Source organism: Pseudophryne corroboree, chromosome 6 (genome assembly GCF_028390025.1).
Source record: "Pseudophryne corroboree isolate aPseCor3 chromosome 6, aPseCor3.hap2, whole genome shotgun sequence".
Classification (NCBI taxonomy): domain Eukaryota; kingdom Metazoa; phylum Chordata; class Amphibia; order Anura; family Myobatrachidae; genus Pseudophryne; species Pseudophryne corroboree.
In genome coordinates this window covers 93,124,109-93,148,390 of record NC_086449.1, presented here as the reverse complement: position 1 = coordinate 93,148,390, position 24,282 = coordinate 93,124,109, and the positions used below count along the sequence as shown (strand labels likewise).

Genomic DNA, 24,282 nt, shown 5'->3' with positions numbered 1-24,282 from the left:
AGAGCCCATTTCTCACAGTTTCATAATACCTGGAAATTTTACCTGTGATAAGGCCAATGATAATGGCACAGCAGTTGCCCAAAACCTTGTCACAATTAGTAGCAGTGGATCACGTCTGCAATTGGAATCACATCAGACACAAGGAAACATCTGGCTACAACTATTAGTTTTTGTTCCTCTGCTTTTGAATCTGTTTAGAAACAACAATAAGATTCCATTGCCATACCGGGAGTCGAACTCGGGCCACCTGGATGAAAACCAGGAATCCTTACCGCTAGACCATATGGGAAGCTGAAATAAATCTCCTTCAAAGTTTCATACAAGGAAAACATTTTTACTGATATCGGAAATTTGTTAAACCAAAATGCCTCACCTTTTCTAATACAAATCTAAGGCTACAGATGCCTTGTTATCGCAGTTGGTAGCGCGTCAGTCTCTTAATCTGAAGGTCGTGAGTTCAAGCCTCACACAGGGCATTTTTATTGATGTCTATTTTGGGAGCATGGCATTGCAATATGAGAGATACAGTCCTGTTTCTAACAAACTAGACTGATTGCATCAAAATGTTACCTTTCAGAAAGAGTTGTGTCATCTGTTTATAATTGCAGATAAGCTTTAATAATTCACTTGACCTATAAAAGTTTTCAGACCAGCAATAAAAGAAAAGATGTCAAATAACTCATCCAAGATCTACCCCATTTAGGGGAAAAAAAGCATAAAGCATTTTTCATTCTATTTGTCATGACTGTTGTCCTCAGAACAGTGCATTGTAACTTGAGAGTTAAAACTCTGTTTCTTGTAAAGTTGCCAGAACACCTGTCCGGATAGAAGGAATTTTCTCTTTATAACAGGACTTAACATTTGTAAATTTGTTTTAACGCCAAAGGATTTTAGACTATAACTAATGGAAAAGGTGTTTTCAGATCACTTGACACATTTGTAACATTTTTTTATTTTATTTTTCATGCAGCTGGAATCAATGATGGAAAAGGGGAGCATAATGCATTGTTCTATTCTTTGTGATTTTTGTCCTCAGCCCATTTCTCACAGTTTCATAATACCTGGAAATTTTACCTGTGATTGGGCCAAAGATAATGGCACAGCAGTTGCCCAAAACCTTGTCACAATTAGTAGCAGTGGATCACATCTGCAATTGGAACCACATCAGACACAAGGAAACATCTGGCTACAACTATTAGTTTTTGTTCCTCTGCTTTTGAATCTGTTTAGAAACAACAATAAGATACCATTCCCATACCGGGAGTCGAACCCGGGCCGCCGGGGTGAAATCCAGGAATCCTTACCGCTAGACCATATGGGAAGCTGAAATAAATCTACTTCAAAGTTTCATACAAGGAAAACATTTTTACTGATATCGGAAATTTGTTAAACCAAAATGCCTCACCTTTTCTAATCCAAAAATAAGCCAACAGTTGCCTTGTTATCGCAGTTGGTAGCGCGTCAGTCTCATAATCTGAAGGTCGTGAGTTCAAGCCTCACACAGGGCTTTTTTATTGATGTCTATTTTGGGAGCATGGCATTGCAATATGAGAAATACAGTCCTGTTTCTGACAAACTAGACTGATAGCATCAAAATGTTACCTTTCAGAAAGAGTTTGTCATCTGTTTATAATTGCAGATAAGCTTTAATAATTCACCTGACCTATAAAAGATTTCAGACCAGCAATAAAAGAAAAGATGTCAAATAACTCATCCAAGATGTACCCATTTAGGGGAAAAAAAGCATAAAGCATTTTTCATTCTATTTGTCATGACTGTTGTCCTCAGAACAGTGCATTGTAACTTGAGAGTTAAAACTCTGTTTCTTGTAAAGTTGCCAGAACACCTATCCGGATTGAAGGAATTTTCTCTTTATAACAGGACTTAACATCTGTAAATTTGTTTTAACGCCAAAGGATTTTAGACCATAACTAATGGAAAAGGTGTTTTCAGATCACTTGACACATTTGTAACATTTTTTTATTTTATTTTTCATGCAGCTGGAATCAATGATGGAAAAGGGGAGCATAATGCATTGTTCTATTCTTTGTGATTTTTGTCCTCAGAGAGCCCATTTCTCACAGTTTCATAATACCTGGAAATTTTACCTGTGATAAGGCCAATGATAATGGCACAGCAGTTGCCCAAAACCTTGTCACAATTAGTAGCAGTGGATCACATCTGCAATTGGAACCACATCAGACACAAGGAAACATCTGGCTACAACTATTAGTTTTTGTTCCTCTGCTTTTGAATCTGTTTAGAAACAACAATAAGATTCCATTCCCATACCGGGAGTCGAACCCGGGCCGCCTGGGTGAAAACCAGGAATCCTTACCGCTAGACCATATGGGAAGCTGAAATAAATCTACTTCAAAGTTTCATACAAGGAAAACATTTTTACTGATATCGGAAATTTGTTAAACCAAAATGCCTCACCTTTTCTAATCCAAATCTACGGCTACAGTTGCCTTGTTAGCGCAGTTGGTAGCGCATCAGTCTCATAATCTGAAGGTCGTGAGTTCAAGCCTCACACAGGGCATTTTTATTGATGTCTATTTTGGGAGCATGGCATTGCAATATGAGAGATGCAGTCCTGTTTCTAACAAACTAGACTGATAGCATCAAAATGTTACCTTTCAGAAAGAGTTTGTCATCTGTTTATAATTGCAGATAAGCTTTAATAATTCACCTGACCTATAAAAGATTTCAGACCAGCAATAAAAGAAAAGATGTCAAATAACTCATCCAAGATGTACCCATTTAGGGGAAAAAAAGCATAAAGCATTTTTCATTCTATTTGTCATGACTGTTGTCCTCAGAACAGTGCATTGTAACTTGAGAGTTAAAACTCTGTTTCTTGTAAAGTTGCCAGAACACCTATCCGGATTGAAGGAATTTTCTCTTTATAACAGGACTTAACATCTGTAAATTTGTTTTAACGCCAAAGGATTTTAGACCATAACTAATGGAAAAGGTGTTTTCAGATCACTTGACACATTTGTAACATTTTTTTATTTTATTTTTCATGCAGCTGGAATCAATGATGGAAAAGGGGAGCATAATGCATTGTTCTATTCTTTGTGATTTTTGTCCTCAGATAGCCCATTTCTCACAGTTTCATAATACCTGGAAATTTTACCTGTGATAAGGCCAATGATAATGGCACAGCAGTTGCCCAAAACCTTGTCACAATTAGTAGCAGTGGATCACGTCTGCAATTGGAACCACATCAGACACAAGGAAACATCTGGCTACAACTATTAGTTTTTGTTCCTCTGCGTTTGAATCTGTTTAGAAACAACAATAAGATTCCATTCCCATACCGGGTGTAGAACCCAGGCCGCCTGGGTGAAAACTAGGAATCCTTACCGCTAGACCATATGGGAAGCTGAAATAAATCTACTTCAAAGTTTCATACAAGGAAAACATTTTTACTGATATCGGAAATTTGTTAAATTAAAATGCCTCACCTTTTCTAATCCAAATCTAAGGCTACAGTTGCCTTGTTAGCGCAGTTGGTAGCGCGTAAATCTCATAATCTGAAGTTCGTGAGTTCAAGCCTCACACAGGGCATTTTTATTGATGTCTATTTTGGGAGCATGGCATTACAATATGAGAGATGCAGTCCTGTTTCTAACAAACTAGACTGATAGCATCAAAATGTTACCTTTCAGAAAGAGTTGTGTCATCTGTTTATAATTGCACATAAGCTTTAATAATTCACCTGACCTATAAAAGATTTCAGACCAGCAATAAAAGAAAAGATGTCAAATAACTCATCCAAGATGTACCCATTTAGGGGGAAAAAAGCATAAAGCATTTTTCATTCTATTTGTCATGACTGTTGTCCTCAGAACAGTGCATTGTAACTTGAGAGTTAAAACTCTGTTTCTTGTAAAGTTGCCAGAACACCTATCTGGATTGAAGGAATTTTCTCTTTATAACAGGACTTAACATCTGTAAATTTGTTTTAACGCCAAAGGATTTTAGACCATAACTAATGGAAAAGGTGTTTTCAGATCACTTGACACATTTGTAACATTTTTTTATTTTATTTTTCATGCAGCTGGAATCAATGATGGAAAAGGGGAGCATAATGCATTGTTCTATTCTTTGTGATTTTTGTCCTCAGAGAGCCCATTTCTCACAGTTTCATAATACCTGGAAATTTTACCTGTGATAAGGCCAATGATAATGGCACAGCAGTTGCCCAAAACCTTGTCACAATTAGTAGCAGTGGATCACGTCTGCAATTGGAACCACATCAGACACAAGGAAACATCTGGCTACAACTATTAGTTTTTGTTCCTCTGCGTTTGAATCTGTTTAGAAACAACAATAAGATTCCATTCCCATACCGGGAGTCGAACGCGGGCCGCCTGAGTGAAAACCAGGAATCCTTACCGCTAGACCATATGGGAAGCTGAAATAAATCTACTTCAAAGTTTCATACAAGGAAAACATTTTTACTGATATCGGAAATTTGTTAAACCAAAATGCCTCACCTTTTCTAATCCAAATCTAAGGCTACAGTTTCCTTGTTAGCGCAGTTGGTAGCGCGTAAGTTTTATAATCTGAAGTTCGTGAGTTCAAGCCTCACACAGGGTATTTTTATTGATGTCTATTTTGGGAGCATGGCATTGCAATATGAGAGATGCAGTCCTGTTTCTAACAAACTAGACTGATTGCATCAAAATGTTACCTTTCAGAAAGAGTTGTGTCATCTGTTTATATTTGCAGATAAGCTTTAATAATTCACCTGACCTATAAAAGATTTCAGACCAGCAATAAAAGAAAAGATGTCAAATAACTCATCCAAGATGTACCCATTTAGGGTAAAAAAGCATAAAACATTTTTCATTCTATTTGTCATGACTGTTGTCCTCAGAACAGTGCATTGTAACTTGAGAGTTAAAACTCTGTTTCTTGTAAAGTTGCCAGAACACCTGTCCGGATTGAAGGAATTTTCTCTTTATAACAGGACTTAACATCTGTAAATTTGTTTTAACGCCAAAGGATTTTAGACCATAACTAATGGAAAAGGTGTTTTCAGATCACTTGACACATTTGTAACATTTTTTTATTTTATTTTTCATGCAGCTGGAATCAATGATGGAGAAGGGGAGCATAATGCATTGTTCTATTCTTTGTGATTTTTGTCCTCAGAGAGCCCATTTCTCACAGTTTCATAATACCTGGAAATTTTACCTGTGATAAGGCCAATGATAATGGCACAGCAGTTGCCCAAAACCTTGTCACAATTAGTAGCAGTGGATCACGTCTGCAATTGGAATCACATCAGACACAAGGAAACATCTGGCTACAACTATTAGTTTTTGTTCCTCTGCTTTTGAATCTGTTTAGAAACAACAATAAGATTCCATTGCCATACCGGGAGTCGAACTCGGGCCACCTGGATGAAAACCAGGAATCCTTACCGCTAGACCATATGGGAAGCTGAAATAAATCTCCTTCAAAGTTTCATACAAGGAAAACATTTTTACTGATATCGGAAATTTGTTAAACCAAAATGCCTCACCTTTTCTAATACAAATCTAAGGCTACAGATGCCTTGTTATCGCAGTTGGTAGCGCGTCAGTCTCTTAATCTGAAGGTCGTGAGTTCAAGCCTCACACAGGGCATTTTTATTGATGTCTATTTTGGGAGCATGGCATTGCAATATGAGAGATACAGTCCTGTTTCTAACAAACTAGACTGATTGCATCAAAATGTTACCTTTCAGAAAGAGTTGTGTCATCTGTTTATAATTGCAGATAAGCTTTAATAATTCACTTGACCTATAAAAGTTTTCAGACCAGCAATAAAAGAAAAGATGTCAAATAACTCATCCAAGATCTACCCCATTTAGGGGAAAAAAAGCATAAAGCATTTTTCATTCTATTTGTCATGACTGTTGTCCTCAGAACAGTGCATTGTAACTTGAGAGTTAAAACTCTGTTTCTTGTAAAGTTGCCAGAACACCTGTCCGGATAGAAGGAATTTTCTCTTTATAACAGGACTTAACATTTGTAAATTTGTTTTAACGCCAAAGGATTTTAGACTATAACTAATGGAAAAGGTGTTTTCAGATCACTTGACACATTTGTAACATTTTTTTATTTTATTTTTCATGCAGCTGGAATCAATGATGGAAAAGGGGAGCATAATGCATTGTTCTATTCTTTGTGATTTTTGTCCTCAGCCCATTTCTCACAGTTTCATAATACCTGGAAATTTTACCTGTGATTGGGCCAAAGATAATGGCACAGCAGTTGCCCAAAACCTTGTCACAATTAGTAGCAGTGGATCACATCTGCAATTGGAACCACATCAGACACAAGGAAACATCTGGCTACAACTATTAGTTTTTGTTCCTCTGCTTTTGAATCTGTTTAGAAACAACAATAAGATACCATTCCCATACCGGGAGTCGAACCCGGGCCGCCGGGGTGAAATCCAGGAATCCTTACCGCTAGACCATATGGGAAGCTGAAATAAATCTACTTCAAAGTTTCATACAAGGAAAACATTTTTACTGATATCGGAAATTTGTTAAACCAAAATGCCTCACCTTTTCTAATCCAAAAATAAGCCAACAGTTGCCTTGTTATCGCAGTTGGTAGCGCGTCAGTCTCATAATCTGAAGGTCGTGAGTTCAAGCCTCACACAGGGCTTTTTTATTGATGTCTATTTTGGGAGCATGGCATTGCAATATGAGAAATACAGTCCTGTTTCTGACAAACTAGACTGATAGCATCAAAATGTTACCTTTCAGAAAGAGTTTGTCATCTGTTTATAATTGCAGATAAGCTTTAATAATTCACCTGACCTATAAAAGATTTCAGACCAGCAATAAAAGAAAAGATGTCAAATAACTCATCCAAGATGTACCCATTTAGGGGAAAAAAAGCATAAAGCATTTTTCATTCTATTTGTCATGACTGTTGTCCTCAGAACAGTGCATTGTAACTTGAGAGTTAAAACTCTGTTTCTTGTAAAGTTGCCAGAACACCTATCCGGATTGAAGGAATTTTCTCTTTATAACAGGACTTAACATCTGTAAATTTGTTTTAACGCCAAAGGATTTTAGACCATAACTAATGGAAAAGGTGTTTTCAGATCACTTGACACATTTGTAACATTTTTTTATTTTATTTTTCATGCAGCTGGAATCAATGATGGAAAAGGGGAGCATAATGCATTGTTCTATTCTTTGTGATTTTTGTCCTCAGAGAGCCCATTTCTCACAGTTTCATAATACCTGGAAATTTTACCTGTGATAAGGCCAATGATAATGGCACAGCAGTTGCCCAAAACCTTGTCACAATTAGTAGCAGTGGATCACATCTGCAATTGGAACCACATCAGACACAAGGAAACATCTGGCTACAACTATTAGTTTTTGTTCCTCTGCTTTTGAATCTGTTTAGAAACAACAATAAGATTCCATTCCCATACCGGGAGTCGAACCCGGGCCGCCTGGGTGAAAACCAGGAATCCTTACCGCTAGACCATATGGGAAGCTGAAATAAATCTACTTCAAAGTTTCATACAAGGAAAACATTTTTACTGATATCGGAAATTTGTTAAACCAAAATGCCTCACCTTTTCTAATCCAAATCTACGGCTACAGTTGCCTTGTTAGCGCAGTTGGTAGCGCATCAGTCTCATAATCTGAAGGTCGTGAGTTCAAGCCTCACACAGGGCATTTTTATTGATGTCTATTTTGGGAGCATGGCATTGCAATATGAGAGATGCAGTCCTGTTTCTAACAAACTAGACTGATAGCATCAAAATGTTACCTTTCAGAAAGAGTTTGTCATCTGTTTATAATTGCAGATAAGCTTTAATAATTCACCTGACCTATAAAAGATTTCAGACCAGCAATAAAAGAAAAGATGTCAAATAACTCATCCAAGATGTACCCATTTAGGGGAAAAAAAGCATAAAGCATTTTTCATTCTATTTGTCATGACTGTTGTCCTCAGAACAGTGCATTGTAACTTGAGAGTTAAAACTCTGTTTCTTGTAAAGTTGCCAGAACACCTATCCGGATTGAAGGAATTTTCTCTTTATAACAGGACTTAACATCTGTAAATTTGTTTTAACGCCAAAGGATTTTAGACCATAACTAATGGAAAAGGTGTTTTCAGATCACTTGACACATTTGTAACATTTTTTTATTTTATTTTTCATGCAGCTGGAATCAATGATGGAAAAGGGGAGCATAATGCATTGTTCTATTCTTTGTGATTTTTGTCCTCAGATAGCCCATTTCTCACAGTTTCATAATACCTGGAAATTTTACCTGTGATAAGGCCAATGATAATGGCACAGCAGTTGCCCAAAACCTTGTCACAATTAGTAGCAGTGGATCACGTCTGCAATTGGAACCACATCAGACACAAGGAAACATCTGGCTACAACTATTAGTTTTTGTTCCTCTGCGTTTGAATCTGTTTAGAAACAACAATAAGATTCCATTCCCATACCGGGTGTAGAACCCAGGCCGCCTGGGTGAAAACTAGGAATCCTTACCGCTAGACCATATGGGAAGCTGAAATAAATCTACTTCAAAGTTTCATACAAGGAAAACATTTTTACTGATATCGGAAATTTGTTAAATTAAAATGCCTCACCTTTTCTAATCCAAATCTAAGGCTACAGTTGCCTTGTTAGCGCAGTTGGTAGCGCGTAAATCTCATAATCTGAAGTTCGTGAGTTCAAGCCTCACACAGGGCATTTTTATTGATGTCTATTTTGGGAGCATGGCATTACAATATGAGAGATGCAGTCCTGTTTCTAACAAACTAGACTGATAGCATCAAAATGTTACCTTTCAGAAAGAGTTGTGTCATCTGTTTATAATTGCACATAAGCTTTAATAATTCACCTGACCTATAAAAGATTTCAGACCAGCAATAAAAGAAAAGATGTCAAATAACTCATCCAAGATGTACCCATTTAGGGGGAAAAAAGCATAAAGCATTTTTCATTCTATTTGTCATGACTGTTGTCCTCAGAACAGTGCATTGTAACTTGAGAGTTAAAACTCTGTTTCTTGTAAAGTTGCCAGAACACCTATCTGGATTGAAGGAATTTTCTCTTTATAACAGGACTTAACATCTGTAAATTTGTTTTAACGCCAAAGGATTTTAGACCATAACTAATGGAAAAGGTGTTTTCAGATCACTTGACACATTTGTAACATTTTTTTATTTTATTTTTCATGCAGCTGGAATCAATGATGGAAAAGGGGAGCATAATGCATTGTTCTATTCTTTGTGATTTTTGTCCTCAGAGAGCCCATTTCTCACAGTTTCATAATACCTGGAAATTTTACCTGTGATAAGGCCAATGATAATGGCACAGCAGTTGCCCAAAACCTTGTCACAATTAGTAGCAGTGGATCACGTCTGCAATTGGAACCACATCAGACACAAGGAAACATCTGGCTACAACTATTAGTTTTTGTTCCTCTGCGTTTGAATCTGTTTAGAAACAACAATAAGATTCCATTCCCATACCGGGAGTCGAACGCGGGCCGCCTGAGTGAAAACCAGGAATCCTTACCGCTAGACCATATGGGAAGCTGAAATAAATCTACTTCAAAGTTTCATACAAGGAAAACATTTTTACTGATATCGGAAATTTGTTAAACCAAAATGCCTCACCTTTTCTAATCCAAATCTAAGGCTACAGTTTCCTTGTTAGCGCAGTTGGTAGCGCGTAAGTTTTATAATCTGAAGTTCGTGAGTTCAAGCCTCACACAGGGTATTTTTATTGATGTCTATTTTGGGAGCATGGCATTGCAATATGAGAGATGCAGTCCTGTTTCTAACAAACTAGACTGATTGCATCAAAATGTTACCTTTCAGAAAGAGTTGTGTCATCTGTTTATATTTGCAGATAAGCTTTAATAATTCACCTGACCTATAAAAGATTTCAGACCAGCAATAAAAGAAAAGATGTCAAATAACTCATCCAAGACGTACCCATTTAGGGTAAAAAAGCATAAAACATTTTTCATTCTATTTGTCATGACTGTTGTCCTCAGAACAGTGCATTGTAACTTGAGAGTTAAAACTCTGTTTCTTGTAAAGTTGCCAGAACACCTGTCCGGATTGAAGGAATTTTCTCTTTATAACAGGACTTAACATCTGTAAATTTGTTTTAACGCCAAAGGATTTTAGACCATAACTAATGGAAAAGGTGTTTTCAGATCACTTGACACATTTGTAACATTTTTTTATTTTATTTTTCATGCAGCTGGAATCAATGATGGAGAAGGGGAGCATAATGCATTGTTCTATTCTTTGTGATTTTTGTCCTCAGAGAGCCCATTTCTCACAGTTTTATAATACCTGGAAATTTTACCTGTGATAAGGCCAATGGTAATGGCACAGCAGTTGCCCAAAACCTTGTCACAATTAGTAGCAGTGGATCACGTCTGCAATTGGAATCACATCAGACACAAGGAAACATCTGGCTACAACTATTGGTTTTTGTTCCTCTGCTTTTGAATCTGTTTAGAAACAACAATAAGATTCCATTGCCATACCGGGAGTCAAACTCGGGCCACCTGGGTGAAAACCAGGAATCCTTACCGCTAGACCAAATGGGAAGCTGAAATAAATTTCCTTAAAAGTTTCATACAAGGAAAACATTTTTACTGATATCGGAAATTTGTTAAACCAAAATGCCTCACCTTTTCTAATCCAAATCTAAGGCTACAGTTGCCTTGTTAGCGCAGTTGGTAGTGCGTAAGTCTCATTATCTGAAGTTCGTGAGTTCAAGCCTCACACAGGGCATTTTTATTGATGTCTGTTTTGGGAGCATGGCATTACAATATGAGAGATGCAGTCCTGTTTCTAACAAACTAGACTGATAGCATCAAAATGTTACCTTTCAGAAAGAGTTGTGTCATCTGTTTATAATTGCAGATAAGCTTTAATAATTCACCTGACCTATAAAAGATTTCAGACCAGCAATAAAAGAAAAGATGTCAAATAACTCATCCAAGATGTACCCATTTAGGGGAAAAAAAGCATAAAGCATTTTTCATTCTATTTGTCATGACTGTTGTCCTCAGAACAGTGCATTGTAACTTGAGAGTTAAAACTCTGTTTCTTGTAAAGTTGCCAGAACACCTATCCGGATTGAAGGTATTTTCTCTTTATAACAGGACTTAACATCTGTAAATTTGTTTTAACGCCAAAGGATTTTAGACCATAACTAATGGAAAAGGTGTTTTCAGATCACTTGACACATTTGTAAAATTTTTTAATTTTATTTTTCATGCAGCTGGAATCAATGATGGAAAAGGGGAGCATAATGCATTGTTCTATTCTTTGTGATTTTTGTCCTCAGAGAGCCCATTTCTCACAGTTTCATAATACCTGGAAATTTTACCTGTGATAAGGCCAATGATAATGGCACAGCAGTTGCCCAAAACCTTGTCACAATTAGTAGCAGTGGATCACGTCTGCAATTGGAATCACATCAGACACAAGGAAACATCTGGCTACAACTATTAGTTTTTGTTCCTCTGCTTTTGAATCTGTTTAGAAACAACAATAAGATTCCATTGCCATACCGGGAGTCGAACTCGGGCCACCTGGATGAAAACCAGGAATCCTTACCGCTAGACCATATGGGAAGCTGAAATAAATCTCCTTCAAAGTTTCATACAAGGAAAACATTTTTACTGATATCGGAAATTTGTTAAACCAAAATGCCTCACCTTTTCTAATACAAATCTAAGGCTACAGTTGCCTTGTTATCGCAGTTGGTAGCGCGTCAGTCTCTTAATCTGAAGGTCGTGAGTTCAAGCCTCACACAGGGCATTTTTATTGATGTCTATTTTGGGAGCATGGCATTGCAATATGAGAGATACAGTCCTGTTTCTAACAAACTAGACTGATTGCATCAAAATGTTACCTTTCAGAAAGAGTTGTGTCATCTGTTTATAATTGCAGATAAGCTTTAATAATTCACTTGACCTATAAAAGTTTTCAGACCAGCAATAAAAGAAAAGATGTCAAATAACTCATCCAAGATCTACCCCATTTAGGGGAAAAAAAGCATAAAGCATTTTTCATTCTATTTGTCATGACTGTTGTCCTCAGAACAGTGCATTGTAACTTGAGAGTTAAAACTCTGTTTCTTGTAAAGTTGCCAGAACACCTGTCCGGATAGAAGGAATTTTCTCTTTATAACAGGACTTAACATTTGTAAATTTGTTTTAACGCCAAAGGATTTTAGACTATAACTAATGGAAAAGGTGTTTTCAGATCACTTGACACATTTGTAACATTTTTTTATTTTATTTTTCATGCAGCTGGAATCAATGATGGAAAAGGGGAGCATAATGCATTGTTCTATTCTTTGTGATTTTTGTCCTCAGCCCATTTCTCACAGTTTCATAATACCTGGAAATTTTACCTGTGATTGGGCCAATGATAATGGCACAGCAGTTGCCCAAAACCTTGTCACAATTAGTAGCAGTGGATCACATCTGCAATTGGAACCACATCAGACACAAGGAAACATCTGGCTACAACTATTAGTTTTTGTTCCTCTGCTTTTGAATCTGTTTAGAAACAACAATAAGATACCATTCCCATAACGGGAGTCGAACCCGGGCCGCCGGGGTGAAATCCAGGAATCCTTACCGCTAGACCATATGGGAAGCTGAAATAAATCTACTTCAAAGTTTCATACAAGGAAAACATTTTTACTGATATCGGAAATTTGTTAAACCAAAATGCCTCACCTTTTCTAATCCAAAAATAAGCCAACAGTTGCCTTGTTATCGCAGTTGGTAGCGCGTCAGTCTCATAATCTGAAGGTCGTGAGTTCAAGCCTCACACAGGGCTTTTTTATTGATGTCTATTTTGGGAGCATGGCATTGCAATATGAGAAATACAGTCCTGTTTCTAACAAACTAGACTGATAGCATCAAAATGTTACCTTTCAGAAAGAGTTTGTCATCTGTTTATAATTGCAGATAAGCTTTAATAATTCACCTGACCTATAAAAGATTTCAGACCAGCAATAAAAGAAAAGATGTCAAATAACTCATCCAAGATGTACCCATTTAGGGGAAAAAAGGCATAAAGCATTTTTCATTCTATTTGTCATGACTGTTGTCCTCAGAACAGTGCATTGTAACTTGAGAGTTAAAACTCTGTTTCTTGTAAAGTTGCCAGAACACCTATCCGGATTGAAGGAATTTTCTCTTTATAACAGGACTTAACATCTGTAAATTTGTTTTAACGCCAAAGGATTTTAGACCATAACTAATGGAAAAGGTGTTTTCAGATCACTTGACACATTTGTAACATTTTTTTATTTTATTTTTCATGCAGCTGGAATCAATGATGGAAAAGGGGAGCATAATGCATTGTTCTATTCTTTGTGATTTTTGTCCTCAGAGAGCCCATTTCTCACAGTTTCATAATACCTGGAAATTTTACCTGTGATAAGGCCAATGATAATGGCACAGCAGTTGCCCAAAACCTTGTCACAATTAGTAGCAGTGGATCACATCTGCAATTGGAACCACATCAGACACAAGGAAACATCTGGCTACAACTATTAGTTTTTGTTCCTCTGCTTTTGAATCTGTTTAGAAACAACAATAAGATTCCATTCCCATACCGGGAGTCGAACCCGGGCCGCCTGGGTGAAAACCAGGAATCCTTACCGCTAGACCATATGGGAAGCTGAAATAAATCTACTTCAAAGTTTCATACAAGGAAAACATTTTTACTGATATCGGAAATTTGTTAAACCAAAATGCCTCACCTTTTCTAATCCAAATCTACGGCTACAGTTGCCTTGTTAGCGCAGTTGGTAGCGCATCAGTCTCATAATTTGAAGGTCGTGAGTTCAAGCCTCACACAGGGCATTTTTATTGATGTCTATTTTGGGAGCATGGCATTGCAATATGAGAGATGCAGTCCTGTTTCTAACAAACTAGACTGATAGCATCAAAATGTTACCTTTCAGAAAGAGTTTGTCATCTGTTTATAATTGCAGATAAGCTTTAATAATTCACCTGACCTATAAAAGATTTCAGACCAGCAATAAAAGAAAAGATGTCAAATAACTCATCCAAGATGTACCCATTTAGGGGAAAAAAAGCATAAAGCATTTTTCATTCTATTTGTCATGACTGTTGTCCTCAGAACAGTGCATTGTAACTTGAGAGTTAAAACTCTGTTTCTTGTAAAGTTGCCAGAACACCTATCCGGATTGAAGGAATTTTCTCTTTATAACAGGACTTAACATCTATAAATTTGTTTTAACGCCAAAGGATTTTAGACCATAACTAATGGAAAAGGTGTTTTCAGATCACTTGACACATTTGTAACATTTTTTTATTTTATTTTTCATGCAGCTGGAATCAATGATGGAAAAGGGGAGCATAATGCATTGTTCTATTCTTTGTGATTTTTGTCCTCAGATAGCCCATTTCTCACAGTTTCATAATACCTGAAAATTTTACCTGTGATAAGGCCAATGATAATGGCACAGCAGTTGCCCAAAACCTTGTCACAATTAGTAGCAGTGGATCACGTCTGCAATTGGAACCACATCAGACACAAGGAAACATCTGGCTACAACTATTAGTTTTTGTTCCTCTGCGTTTGAATCTGTTTAGAAACAACAATAAGATTCCATTCCCATACCGGGTGTAGAACCCAGGCCGCCTGGGTGAAAACTAGGAATCCTTACCGCTAGACCATATGGGAAGCTGAAATAAATCTACTTCAAAGTTTCATACAAGGAAAACATTTTTACTGATATCGGAAATTTGTTAAATTAAAATGCCTCACCTTTTCTAATCCAAATCTAAGGCTACAGTTGCCTTGTTAGCGCAGTTGGTAGCGCGTAAATCTCATAATCTGAAGTTCGTGAGTTCAAGCCTCACACAGGGCATTTTTATTGATGTCTATTTTGGGAGCATGGCATTACAATATGAGAGATGCAGTCCTGTTTCTAACAAACTAGACTGATAGCATCAAAATGTTACCTTTCAGAAAGAGTTGTGTCATCTGTTTATAATTGCACATAAGCTTTAATAATTCACCTGACCTATAAAAGATTTCAGACCAGCAATAAAAGAAAAGATGTCAAATAACTCATCCAAGATGTACCCATTTAGGGGAAAAAAAGCATAAAGCATTTTTCATTCTATTTGTCATGACTGTTGTCCTCAGAACAGTGCATTGTAACTTGAGAGTTAAAACTCTGTTTCTTGTAAAGTTGCCAGAACACCTATCCGGATAGAAGGAATTTTCTCTTTATAACAGGACTTAACATCTGTAAATTTGTTTTAACGCCAAAGGATTTTAGACCATAACTAATGGAAAAGGTGTTTTCAGATCACTTGACACATTTGTAACATTTTTTTATTTTATTTTTCATGCAGCTGGAATCAATGATGGAAAAGGGGAGCATAATGCATTGTTCTATTCTTTGTAATTTTTGTCCTCAGAGAGCCCATTTCTCACAGTTTCATAATACCTGGAAATTTTACCTGTGATAAGGCCAATGATAATGGCACAGCAGTTGCCCAAAACCTTGTCACAATTAGTAGCAGTGGATCACGTCTGCAATTGGAACCACATCAGACACAAGGAAACATCTGGCTACAACTATTAGTTTTTGTTCCTCTGCTTTTGAATCTGTTTAGAAACAACAATAAGATTCTATTCCCATAGCGGGAGTCGAACCCGGGCCACCTGGGTGAAAACCAAGAATCCTTACCGCTAGACCATATGGGAAGCTGAAATAAATCTCCTTCAAAGTTTCATACAAGGAAAACATTTTTACTGATATCGGAAATTTGTTAAACCAAAATGCCTCACCTTTTCTAATCCAAAAATAAGCGAACAGTTGCCTTGTTATCGCAGTTGGTAGCGCGTCAGTCTCATAATCTAAAGGTCATGAGTTCAAGCCTCCCACAGGGCATTTTTATTGATGTCTATTTTGGGAGCATGGCATTGCAATATGAGAGATACAGTCCTGTTTCTAACAAACTAGACTGATTGCATCAAAATGTTACCTTTCAGAAAGAGTAGTGTCATCTGTTTATAATTGCAGATAAGCTTTAATAATTCACCTGACCTATAAAAGTTTTCAGACCAGCAATAAAAGAAAAGATGTCAAATAACTCATCCAAGATCTACCCCATTTAGGGGGAAAAAAGCATAAAGCATTTTTCATTCTATTTGTCATGACTGTTGTCCTCAGAACAGTGCATTGTAACTTGAGAGTTAAAACTCTGTTTCTTGTAAAGTTGCCAGAACACCTGTCCGGATAGAAGGAATTTTCTCTTTATAACAGGACTTAACATTTGTAAATTTGTTTTAACGCCAAAGGATTTTAGACTATAACTAATGGAAAAGGTGTTTTCAGATCACTTGACACATTTGTAACATTTTTTTATTTTATTTTTCATGCAGCTGGAATCAATGATGGAAAAGGGGAGCATAATGCATTGTTCTATTCTTTGTGATTTTTGTCCTCAGAGAGCCCATTTCTCACAGTTTCATAATACCTGGAAATTTTACCTGTGATTGGGCCAATGATAATGGCACAGCAGTTGCCCAAAACCTTGTCACAATTAGTAGCAGTTGATCACATCTGCAATTGGAACCACATCAGACACAAGGAAACATCTGGCTACAACTATTAGTTTTTGTTCCTCTGCTTTTGAATCTGTTTAGAAACAACAATAAGATACCATTCCCATACCGGGAGTCGAACCCGGGCCGCCGGGGTGAAAACCAGGAATCCTTACCGCTAGACCATATGGGAAGCTGAAATAAATCTACTTCAAAGTTTCATACAAGGAAAACATTTTTACTGATATCGGAAATTTGTTAAACCAAAATGCCTCACCTTTTCTAAACCAAAAATAAGCCAACAGTTGCCTTGTTATCGCAGTTGGTAGCGCGTCAGTCTCATAATCTGAAGGTCGTGAGTTCAAGCCTCACACAGGGCATTTTTATTGATGTCTATTTTGGGAGCATGGCATTGCAATATGAGAGATGCAGTCCTGTTTCTAACAAACTAGACTGATTGCATCAAAATGTTACCTTTCAGAAAGAGTTGTGTCATCTGTTTATAATTGCAGATAAGCTTTAATAATTCACCTGACCTATAAAAGATTTCAGACCAGCAATAAAAGAAAAGATGTCAAATAACTCATCCAAGATGTACCCATTTAGGGGAAAAAAAGCATAAAGCATTTTTCATTCTATTTGTCATGACTGTTGTCCTCAGAACAGTGCATTGTAACTTGAGAGTTAAAACTCTGTTTCTTGTAAAGTTGCCAGAACACCTATCCGGATTGAAGGAATTTTCTCTTTATAATAGGACTTAACATCTGTAAATTTGTTTTAACGCCAAAGGATTTTAGACCATAACTAATGGAAAAGGTGTTTTCAGATCACTTGACACATTTGTAACATTTTTTTTATTTTTTTTTTCATGCAGCTGGAATCAATGATGGAAAAGGGGAGCATAATGCATTGTTCTATTCTTTGTAATTTTTGTCCTCAGAGAGTTTCTCACAGTTTCATAATACCTGGAAATTTTACCTGTGATAAGGCCAATGATAATGGCACAGCAGTTGCCCAAAACCTTGTCACAATTAGTAGCAGTGGATCACGTCTGCAATTGGAACCACATCAGACACTAGGAAACATCTGGCTACAACTATTAGTTTTTGTTCCTCTGCTTTTGAATCTGTTTAGAAACAACAATAAGATTCTATTCCCATACCGGGAGTCGAACCCGGGCCGCCTGGGTGAAAACCAAGAATCCTTACCGCTATAAAGGGAATTTTCTCTTTATAACAGGACTTAACATCTGTAAAAATGTTTTAACGCCAAAGGATTTTAGACCATAACTAATGGAAAAGGTGTTTTCAGATCACTTGACACATTTGTAACGTTTTTTTATTTTATTTTTCATGCAGCTGGAATCAATGATGGAAAAGGGGAGCATAATGCATTGTTCTATTCTTTGTGATTTTTGTCCTCAGAGAGCCCATTTCTCACAGTTTCATAATACCTGGAAATTTTACCTGTGATAAGGCCAATGATAATGGCACAGCAGTTGCCCAAAACCTTGTCACAATTAGTAGCAGTGGATCACATCTGCAATTGGAACCACATCAGACACAAGGAAACATCTGGCTACAACTATTAGTTTTTGTTCCTCTGCTTTTGAATATGTTTAGAAACAACAATAAGATTCCATTCCCATACCGGGAGTCGAACCCGGGTCGCCTGGGTGAAAACCAGGAATCCTTACCGCTAGACCATATGGGAAGCTGAAATAAATCTACTTCAAAGTTTCATACAAGGAAAACATTTTTACTGATATCGGAAATTTGTTAAACCAAAATGCCTCACCTTTTCTAATCCAAATCTACGGCTACAGTTGCCTTGTTAGCGCAGTTGGTAGCGCGTCAGTCTCATAATCTGAAGGTCGTGAGTTCAAGCCTCACACAGGGCATTTTTATTGATGTCTATTTTGGGAGCATGGCATTGCAATATGAGAGATGCAGTCCTGTTTCTAACAAACTAGACTGATAGCATCAAAATGTTACCTTTCAGAAAGAGTTTGTCATCTGTTTATAATTGCAGATAAGCTTTAATAATTCACCTGACCTATAAAAGATTTCAGACCAGCAATAAAAGAAAAGATGTCAAATAACTCATCCAAGATGTACCCATTTAGGGGAAAAAAAGCATAAAGCATTTTTCATTCTATTTGTCATGACTGTTGTCCTCAGAACAGTGCATTGTAACTTGAGAGTTAAAACTCTGTTTCTTGTAAAGTTGCCAGAACACCTATCCGGATTGAAGGAATTTTCTCTTTATTACAGGACTTAACATCTGTAAATTTGTTTTAACGCCAAAGGATTTTAGACCATAACTAATGGAAAAGGTGTTTTCAGATCACTTGACACATTTGTAACATTTTTTTATTTTATTTTTCATGCAGCTGGAATCAATGATGGAAAAGGGGAGCATAATGCATTGTTCTATTCTTTGTGATTTTTGTCCTCAGATAGCCCATTTCTCACAGTTTCATAATACCTGGAAATTTTACCTGTGATAAGGCCAATGATAATGGCACAGCAGTTGCCCAAAACCTTGTCACAATTAGTAGCAGTGGATCACGTCTGCAATTGGTACCACATCAGACACAAGGAAACATCTGGCTACAACTATTAGTTTTTGTTCCTCTGCTTTTGAATCTGTTTAGAAACAACAATAAGATTCTATTCCCATACCGGGAGTCGAACCCTGGCCGCCTGGGTGAAAACCAAGAATCCTTACCGCTATAAAGGGAATTTTCTCTTTATAACAGGACTTAACATCTGTAAATTTGTTTTAACGCCAAAGGATTTTAGACCATAACTAATGGAAAAAGTGTTTTCAGATCACTTGACACATTTGTAACGTTTTTTTATTTTATTTTTCATGCAGCTGGAATCAATGATGGAAAAGGGGAGCATAATGCATTGTTCTATTCTTTGTGATTTTTGTGCTCAGAGAGCCCATTTCTCACAGTTTCATAATACCTGGAAATTTTACCTGTGATAAGGCCAATGATAATGGCACAGCAGTTGCCCAAAACCTTGTCACAATTAGTAGCAGTGGATCACATCTGCAATTGGAACCACATCAGACACAAGGAAACATCTGGCTACAACTATTAGTTTTTGTTCCTCTGCTTTTGAATCTGTTTAGAAACAACAATAAGATTCCATTCCCATACCGGGAGTCGAACTCGGGCCGCCTGGGTGAAAACCAGGAATTCTTACCGCTAGACCATATGGGAAGCTGAAATAAATCTACTTCAAAGTTTCATACAAGGAAAACATTTTTACTGATATCGGAAATTTGTTAAACCAAAATGCCTCACCTTTTCTAATCCAAATCTACGGCTACAGTTGCCTTGTTAGCGCAGTTGGTAGCGCGTCAGTCTCATAATCTGAAGGTCGTGAGTTCAAGCCTCACACAGGGCATTTTTATTGATGTCTATTTTGGGAGCATGGCATTGCAATATGAGAGATGCAGTCCTGTTTCTAACAAACTAGACTGATAGCATCAAAATGTTACCTTTCAGAAAGAGTTTGTCATCTGTTTATAATTGCAGATAAGCTTTAATAATTCACCTGACCTATAAAAGATTTCAGACCAGCAATAAAAGAAAAGATGTCAAATAACTCATCCAAGATGTACCCATTTAGGGGAAAAAAAGCATAAAGCATTTTTCATTCTATTTGTCATGACTGTTGTCCTCAGAACAGTGCATTGTAACTTGAGAGATAAAAGTCTGTTTCTTGTAAAGTTGCCAGAACACCTATCCGGATTGAAGGAATTTTCTCTTTATAACAGGACTTAACATCTGTAAATTTGTTTTAACGCCAAAGGATTTTAGACCATAACTAATGGAAAAGGTGTTTTCAGATCACTTGACACATTTGTAACATTTTTTTATTTTATTTTTCATGCAGCTGGAATCAATGATGGAAAAGGGGAGCATAATGCATTGTTCTATTCTTTGTGATTTTTGTCCTCAGATAGCCCATTTCTCACAGTTTCATAATACCTGGAAATTTTACCTGTGATAAGGCCAATGATAATGGCACAGCAGTTGCCCAAAACCTTGTCACAATTAGTAGCAGTGGATCACGTCTGCAATTGGAACCACATCAGACACAAGGAAACATCTGGCTACAACTATTAGTTTTTGTTCCTCTGCGTTTGAATCTGTTTAGAAACAACAATAAGATTATATTCCCATACCGGGTGTAGAACCCAGGCCGCCTGGGTGAAAACTAGGAATCCTTACCGCTAGACCATATGGGAAGCTGGAATAAATCTACTTCAAAGTTTCATACAAGGAAAACATTTTTACTGATATCGGAAATTTGTTAAAACAAAATGCCTCACCTTTTCTAATCCAAATCTAAGGCTACAGTTGCCTTGTTAGCGCAGTTGGTAGCGCGTAAATCTCATAATCTGAAGTTCGTGAGTTCAAGCCTCACACAGGGCATTTTTATTGATGTCTATTTTGGGAGCATGGCATTGCAATATGAGAGATGCAGTCCTGTTTCTAACAAACTAGACTGATTGCATCAAAATGTTACCTTTCAGAAAGAGTTGTGTCATCTGTTTATAATTGCAGATAAGCTTTAATAATTCACCTGACCTATAAAAGATTTCAGACCAGCAATAAAAGAAAAGATGTCAAATAACTCATCCAAGATGTACCCATTTAGGGGAAAAAAAGCATAAAGCATTTTTCATTCTATTTGTCATGACTGTTGTCCTCAGAACAGTGCATTGTAACTTGAGAGTTAAAACTCTGTTTCTTGTAAAGTTGCCAGAACACCTATCCGGATTGAAGGAATTTTCTCTTTATAACAGGACTTAACATCTGTAAATTTGTTTTAACGCCAAAGGATTTTAGACCATAACTAATGGAAAAGGTGTTTTCAGATCACTTGACACATTTGTAACATCTTTTTATTTTATTTTTCATGCAGCTGGAATCAATGATGGAAAAGGGGAGCATAATGCATTGTTCTATTCTTTGTAATTTTTGTCCTCAGAGAGTTTCTCACAGTTTCATAATACCTGGAAATTTTACCTGTGATAAGGCCAATGATAATGGCACAGCAGTTGCCCAAAACCTTGTCACAATTAGTAGCAGTGGATCACGTCTGCAATTGGTACCACATCAGACACAAGGAAACATCTGGCTACAACTATTAGTTTTTGTTCCTCTGCTTTTGAATCTGTTTAGAAACAACAATAAGATTCTATTCCCATACCGGGAGTCGAACCCGGGCCGCCTGGGTGAAAACCAAGAATCCTTACCGCTATAAAGGGAATTTTCTCTTTATAACAGGACTTAACATCTGTAAATTTGTTTTAACGCCAAAGGATTTTAGACCGTTAACTAATGGAAAAGGTGTTTTCAGATCACTTGACACATTTGTAACGTTTTTTTATTTTATTTTTCATGCAGCTGGAATCAATGATGGAAAAGGGGAGCATAATGCATTGTTCTATTCTTTGTGATTTTTGTGCTCAGAGAGCCCATTTCTCACAGTTTCATAATACCTGGAAATTTTACCTGTGATAAGGCCAATGATAATGGCACAGCAGTTGCCCAAAACCTTGTCACAATTAGTAGCAGTGGATCACATCTGCAATTGGAACCACATCAGACACAAGGAAACATCTGGCTACAACTATTAGTTTTTGTTCCTCTGCTTTTGAATCTGTTTAGAAACAACAATAAGATTCCATTCCCATACCGGGAGTCGAACTCGGGCCGCCTGGGTGAAAACCAGGAATGCTTACCGCTAGACCATATGGGAAGCTGAAATAAATCTACTTCAAAGTTTCATACAAGGAAAACATTTTTACTGATATCGGAAATTTGTTAAACCAAAATGCCTCACCTTTTCTAATCCAAATCTACGGCTACAGTTGCCTTGTTAGCGCAGTTGGTAGCGCGTCAGTCTCATAATCTGAAGGTCGTGAGTTCAAGCCTCACACAGGGCATTTTTATTGATGTCTATTTTGGGAGCATGGCATTGCAATATGAGAGATGCAGTCCTGTTTCTAACAAACTAGACTGATAGCATCAAAATGTTACCTTTCAGAAAGAGTTTGTCATCTGTTTATAATTGCAGATAAGCTTTAATAATTCACCTGACCTATAAAAGATTTCAGACCAGCAATAAAAGAAAAGATGTCAAATAACTCATCCAAGATGTACCCATTTAGTTGAAAAAAAACATAAAGCATTTTTCATTCTATTTGTCATGACTGTTGTCCTCAGAACAGTGCATTGCAACTTGAGAGTTAAAACTCTGTTTCTTGTAAAGTTGCCAGAACACCTATCCGGATAGAAGGAATTTTCTCTTTATAACAGGACTTAACATCTGTAAATTTGTTTTAACGCCAAAGGATTTTAGACCATAACTAATGGAAAAGGTGTTTTCAGATCACTTGACACATTTGTAACATTTTTTTATTTTATTTTTCATGCAGCTGGAATCAATGATGGAAAAGGGGAGCATAATGCATTGTTCTATTCTTTGTAATTTTTGTCCTCAGAGAGCCCATTTCTCACAGTTTCATAATACCTGGAAATTTTACCTGTGATAAGGCCAATGATAATGGCACAGCAGTTGCCCAAAACCTTGTCACAATTAGTAGCAGTGGATCACGTCTGCAATTGGAACCACATCAGACACAAGGAAACATCTGGCTACAACTATTAGTTTTTGTTCCTCTGCTTTTGAATCTGTTTAGAAACAACAATAAGATTATATTCCCATAGCGGGAGTCGAACCCGGGCCACCTGGGTGAAAACCAAGAATCCTTACCGCTAGACCATATGGGAAGCTGAAATAAATCTCCTTCAAAGTTTCATACAAGGAAAACATTTTTACTGATATCGGAAATTTGTTAAACCAAAATGCCTCACCTTTTCTAATCCAAAAATAAGCCAACAGTTGCCTTGTTATCGCAGTTGGTAGCGCGTCAGTCTCATAATCTGAAGGTCGTGAGTTCAAGCCTCACACAGGGTATTTTTATTGATGTCTATTTTGGGAGCATGGCATTGCAATATGAGAGATACAGTCCTGTTTCTAACAAACTAGACTGATTGCATCAAAATGTTACCTTTCAGAAAGAGTTGTGTCATCTGTTTATAATTGCAGATAAGCTTTAATAATTCACCTGACCTATAAAGGTTTTCAGACCAGCAATAAAAGAAAAGATGTCAAATAACTCATCCAAGATCTACCCCATTTAGGGGAAAAAAAGCATAAAGCATTTTTCATTCTATTTGTCATGACTGTTGTCCTCAGAACAGTGCATTGTAACTTTAGAGTTAAAACTCTGTTTCTTGTAAAGTTGCCAGAACACCTGTCTGGATAGAAGGAATTTTCTCTTTATAACAGGACTTAACATTTGTAAATTTGTTTTAACGCCAAAGGATTTTAGACTATAACTAATGGAAAAGGTGTTTTCAGATCACTTGACACATTTGTAACTTTTTTTTATTTTATTTTTCATGCAGCTGGAATCAATGATGGAAAAGGGGAGCATAATGCATTGTTCTATTCTTTGTAATTTTTGTCCTCAGAGAGCCCATTTCTCACAGTTTCATAATACCTGGAAATTTTACCTGTGATTGGGCCAATGATAATGGCACAGC

The 24,282-nt window shown here is 36.9% G+C and overlaps 31 non-coding genes across 31 annotated transcripts; 18 read left to right on the top strand and 13 right to left on the bottom strand.

The window, feature by feature from the left end:
* Window positions 1–217: 217 nt before the first annotated feature.
* On the bottom strand, window positions 218–289 carry TRNAE-UUC (transfer RNA glutamic acid (anticodon UUC)). Its single transcript has one exon. It is a non-coding gene; the product is annotated as a tRNA-Glu (tRNA).
* Window positions 290–403: 114 nt separating this feature from the next.
* Window positions 404–476, top strand: TRNAK-CUU (transfer RNA lysine (anticodon CUU)). The gene has a single exon. It is a non-coding gene; the product is annotated as a tRNA-Lys (tRNA).
* Window positions 477–1,435: 959 nt separating this feature from the next.
* TRNAM-CAU (transfer RNA methionine (anticodon CAU)) lies at window positions 1,436–1,508 on the top strand. The gene has a single exon. It is a non-coding gene; the product is annotated as a tRNA-Met (tRNA).
* Window positions 1,509–2,283: 775 nt separating this feature from the next.
* On the bottom strand, window positions 2,284–2,355 carry TRNAE-UUC (transfer RNA glutamic acid (anticodon UUC)). The gene has a single exon. It is a non-coding gene; the product is annotated as a tRNA-Glu (tRNA).
* Window positions 2,356–2,469: 114 nt separating this feature from the next.
* TRNAM-CAU (transfer RNA methionine (anticodon CAU)) lies at window positions 2,470–2,542 on the top strand. Its single transcript has one exon. It is a non-coding gene; the product is annotated as a tRNA-Met (tRNA).
* A 961-nt stretch (window positions 2,543–3,503) lies between these two features.
* Window positions 3,504–3,576, top strand: TRNAM-CAU (transfer RNA methionine (anticodon CAU)). The gene has a single exon. It is a non-coding gene; the product is annotated as a tRNA-Met (tRNA).
* Window positions 3,577–4,352: 776 nt separating this feature from the next.
* On the bottom strand, window positions 4,353–4,424 carry TRNAE-UUC (transfer RNA glutamic acid (anticodon UUC)). The gene has a single exon. It is a non-coding gene; the product is annotated as a tRNA-Glu (tRNA).
* Window positions 4,425–5,386: 962 nt separating this feature from the next.
* On the bottom strand, window positions 5,387–5,458 carry TRNAE-UUC (transfer RNA glutamic acid (anticodon UUC)). The gene has a single exon. It is a non-coding gene; the product is annotated as a tRNA-Glu (tRNA).
* A 114-nt stretch (window positions 5,459–5,572) lies between these two features.
* Window positions 5,573–5,645, top strand: TRNAK-CUU (transfer RNA lysine (anticodon CUU)). The gene has a single exon. It is a non-coding gene; the product is annotated as a tRNA-Lys (tRNA).
* Window positions 5,646–6,604: 959 nt separating this feature from the next.
* TRNAM-CAU (transfer RNA methionine (anticodon CAU)) lies at window positions 6,605–6,677 on the top strand. The gene has a single exon. It is a non-coding gene; the product is annotated as a tRNA-Met (tRNA).
* A 775-nt stretch (window positions 6,678–7,452) lies between these two features.
* Window positions 7,453–7,524, bottom strand: TRNAE-UUC (transfer RNA glutamic acid (anticodon UUC)). The gene has a single exon. It is a non-coding gene; the product is annotated as a tRNA-Glu (tRNA).
* Window positions 7,525–7,638: 114 nt separating this feature from the next.
* Window positions 7,639–7,711, top strand: TRNAM-CAU (transfer RNA methionine (anticodon CAU)). The gene has a single exon. It is a non-coding gene; the product is annotated as a tRNA-Met (tRNA).
* A 961-nt stretch (window positions 7,712–8,672) lies between these two features.
* On the top strand, window positions 8,673–8,745 carry TRNAM-CAU (transfer RNA methionine (anticodon CAU)). Its single transcript has one exon. It is a non-coding gene; the product is annotated as a tRNA-Met (tRNA).
* A 776-nt stretch (window positions 8,746–9,521) lies between these two features.
* Window positions 9,522–9,593, bottom strand: TRNAE-UUC (transfer RNA glutamic acid (anticodon UUC)). Its single transcript has one exon. It is a non-coding gene; the product is annotated as a tRNA-Glu (tRNA).
* Window positions 9,594–11,590: 1,997 nt separating this feature from the next.
* Window positions 11,591–11,662, bottom strand: TRNAE-UUC (transfer RNA glutamic acid (anticodon UUC)). The gene has a single exon. It is a non-coding gene; the product is annotated as a tRNA-Glu (tRNA).
* A 114-nt stretch (window positions 11,663–11,776) lies between these two features.
* Window positions 11,777–11,849, top strand: TRNAK-CUU (transfer RNA lysine (anticodon CUU)). The gene has a single exon. It is a non-coding gene; the product is annotated as a tRNA-Lys (tRNA).
* Window positions 11,850–12,808: 959 nt separating this feature from the next.
* TRNAM-CAU (transfer RNA methionine (anticodon CAU)) lies at window positions 12,809–12,881 on the top strand. Its single transcript has one exon. It is a non-coding gene; the product is annotated as a tRNA-Met (tRNA).
* Window positions 12,882–13,656: 775 nt separating this feature from the next.
* Window positions 13,657–13,728, bottom strand: TRNAE-UUC (transfer RNA glutamic acid (anticodon UUC)). Its single transcript has one exon. It is a non-coding gene; the product is annotated as a tRNA-Glu (tRNA).
* Window positions 13,729–13,842: 114 nt separating this feature from the next.
* TRNAM-CAU (transfer RNA methionine (anticodon CAU)) lies at window positions 13,843–13,915 on the top strand. Its single transcript has one exon. It is a non-coding gene; the product is annotated as a tRNA-Met (tRNA).
* A 961-nt stretch (window positions 13,916–14,876) lies between these two features.
* TRNAM-CAU (transfer RNA methionine (anticodon CAU)) lies at window positions 14,877–14,949 on the top strand. The gene has a single exon. It is a non-coding gene; the product is annotated as a tRNA-Met (tRNA).
* A 776-nt stretch (window positions 14,950–15,725) lies between these two features.
* Window positions 15,726–15,797, bottom strand: TRNAE-UUC (transfer RNA glutamic acid (anticodon UUC)). Its single transcript has one exon. It is a non-coding gene; the product is annotated as a tRNA-Glu (tRNA).
* Window positions 15,798–16,761: 964 nt separating this feature from the next.
* On the bottom strand, window positions 16,762–16,833 carry TRNAE-UUC (transfer RNA glutamic acid (anticodon UUC)). The gene has a single exon. It is a non-coding gene; the product is annotated as a tRNA-Glu (tRNA).
* Window positions 16,834–16,947: 114 nt separating this feature from the next.
* On the top strand, window positions 16,948–17,020 carry TRNAM-CAU (transfer RNA methionine (anticodon CAU)). The gene has a single exon. It is a non-coding gene; the product is annotated as a tRNA-Met (tRNA).
* A 1,261-nt stretch (window positions 17,021–18,281) lies between these two features.
* TRNAE-UUC (transfer RNA glutamic acid (anticodon UUC)) lies at window positions 18,282–18,353 on the bottom strand. Its single transcript has one exon. It is a non-coding gene; the product is annotated as a tRNA-Glu (tRNA).
* Window positions 18,354–18,467: 114 nt separating this feature from the next.
* On the top strand, window positions 18,468–18,540 carry TRNAM-CAU (transfer RNA methionine (anticodon CAU)). The gene has a single exon. It is a non-coding gene; the product is annotated as a tRNA-Met (tRNA).
* A 1,263-nt stretch (window positions 18,541–19,803) lies between these two features.
* TRNAE-UUC (transfer RNA glutamic acid (anticodon UUC)) lies at window positions 19,804–19,875 on the bottom strand. Its single transcript has one exon. It is a non-coding gene; the product is annotated as a tRNA-Glu (tRNA).
* A 114-nt stretch (window positions 19,876–19,989) lies between these two features.
* Window positions 19,990–20,062, top strand: TRNAM-CAU (transfer RNA methionine (anticodon CAU)). Its single transcript has one exon. It is a non-coding gene; the product is annotated as a tRNA-Met (tRNA).
* A 961-nt stretch (window positions 20,063–21,023) lies between these two features.
* Window positions 21,024–21,096, top strand: TRNAM-CAU (transfer RNA methionine (anticodon CAU)). Its single transcript has one exon. It is a non-coding gene; the product is annotated as a tRNA-Met (tRNA).
* A 1,447-nt stretch (window positions 21,097–22,543) lies between these two features.
* On the top strand, window positions 22,544–22,616 carry TRNAM-CAU (transfer RNA methionine (anticodon CAU)). Its single transcript has one exon. It is a non-coding gene; the product is annotated as a tRNA-Met (tRNA).
* Window positions 22,617–23,391: 775 nt separating this feature from the next.
* TRNAE-UUC (transfer RNA glutamic acid (anticodon UUC)) lies at window positions 23,392–23,463 on the bottom strand. The gene has a single exon. It is a non-coding gene; the product is annotated as a tRNA-Glu (tRNA).
* Window positions 23,464–23,577: 114 nt separating this feature from the next.
* On the top strand, window positions 23,578–23,650 carry TRNAM-CAU (transfer RNA methionine (anticodon CAU)). The gene has a single exon. It is a non-coding gene; the product is annotated as a tRNA-Met (tRNA).
* Window positions 23,651–24,282: the final 632 nt, after the last annotated feature.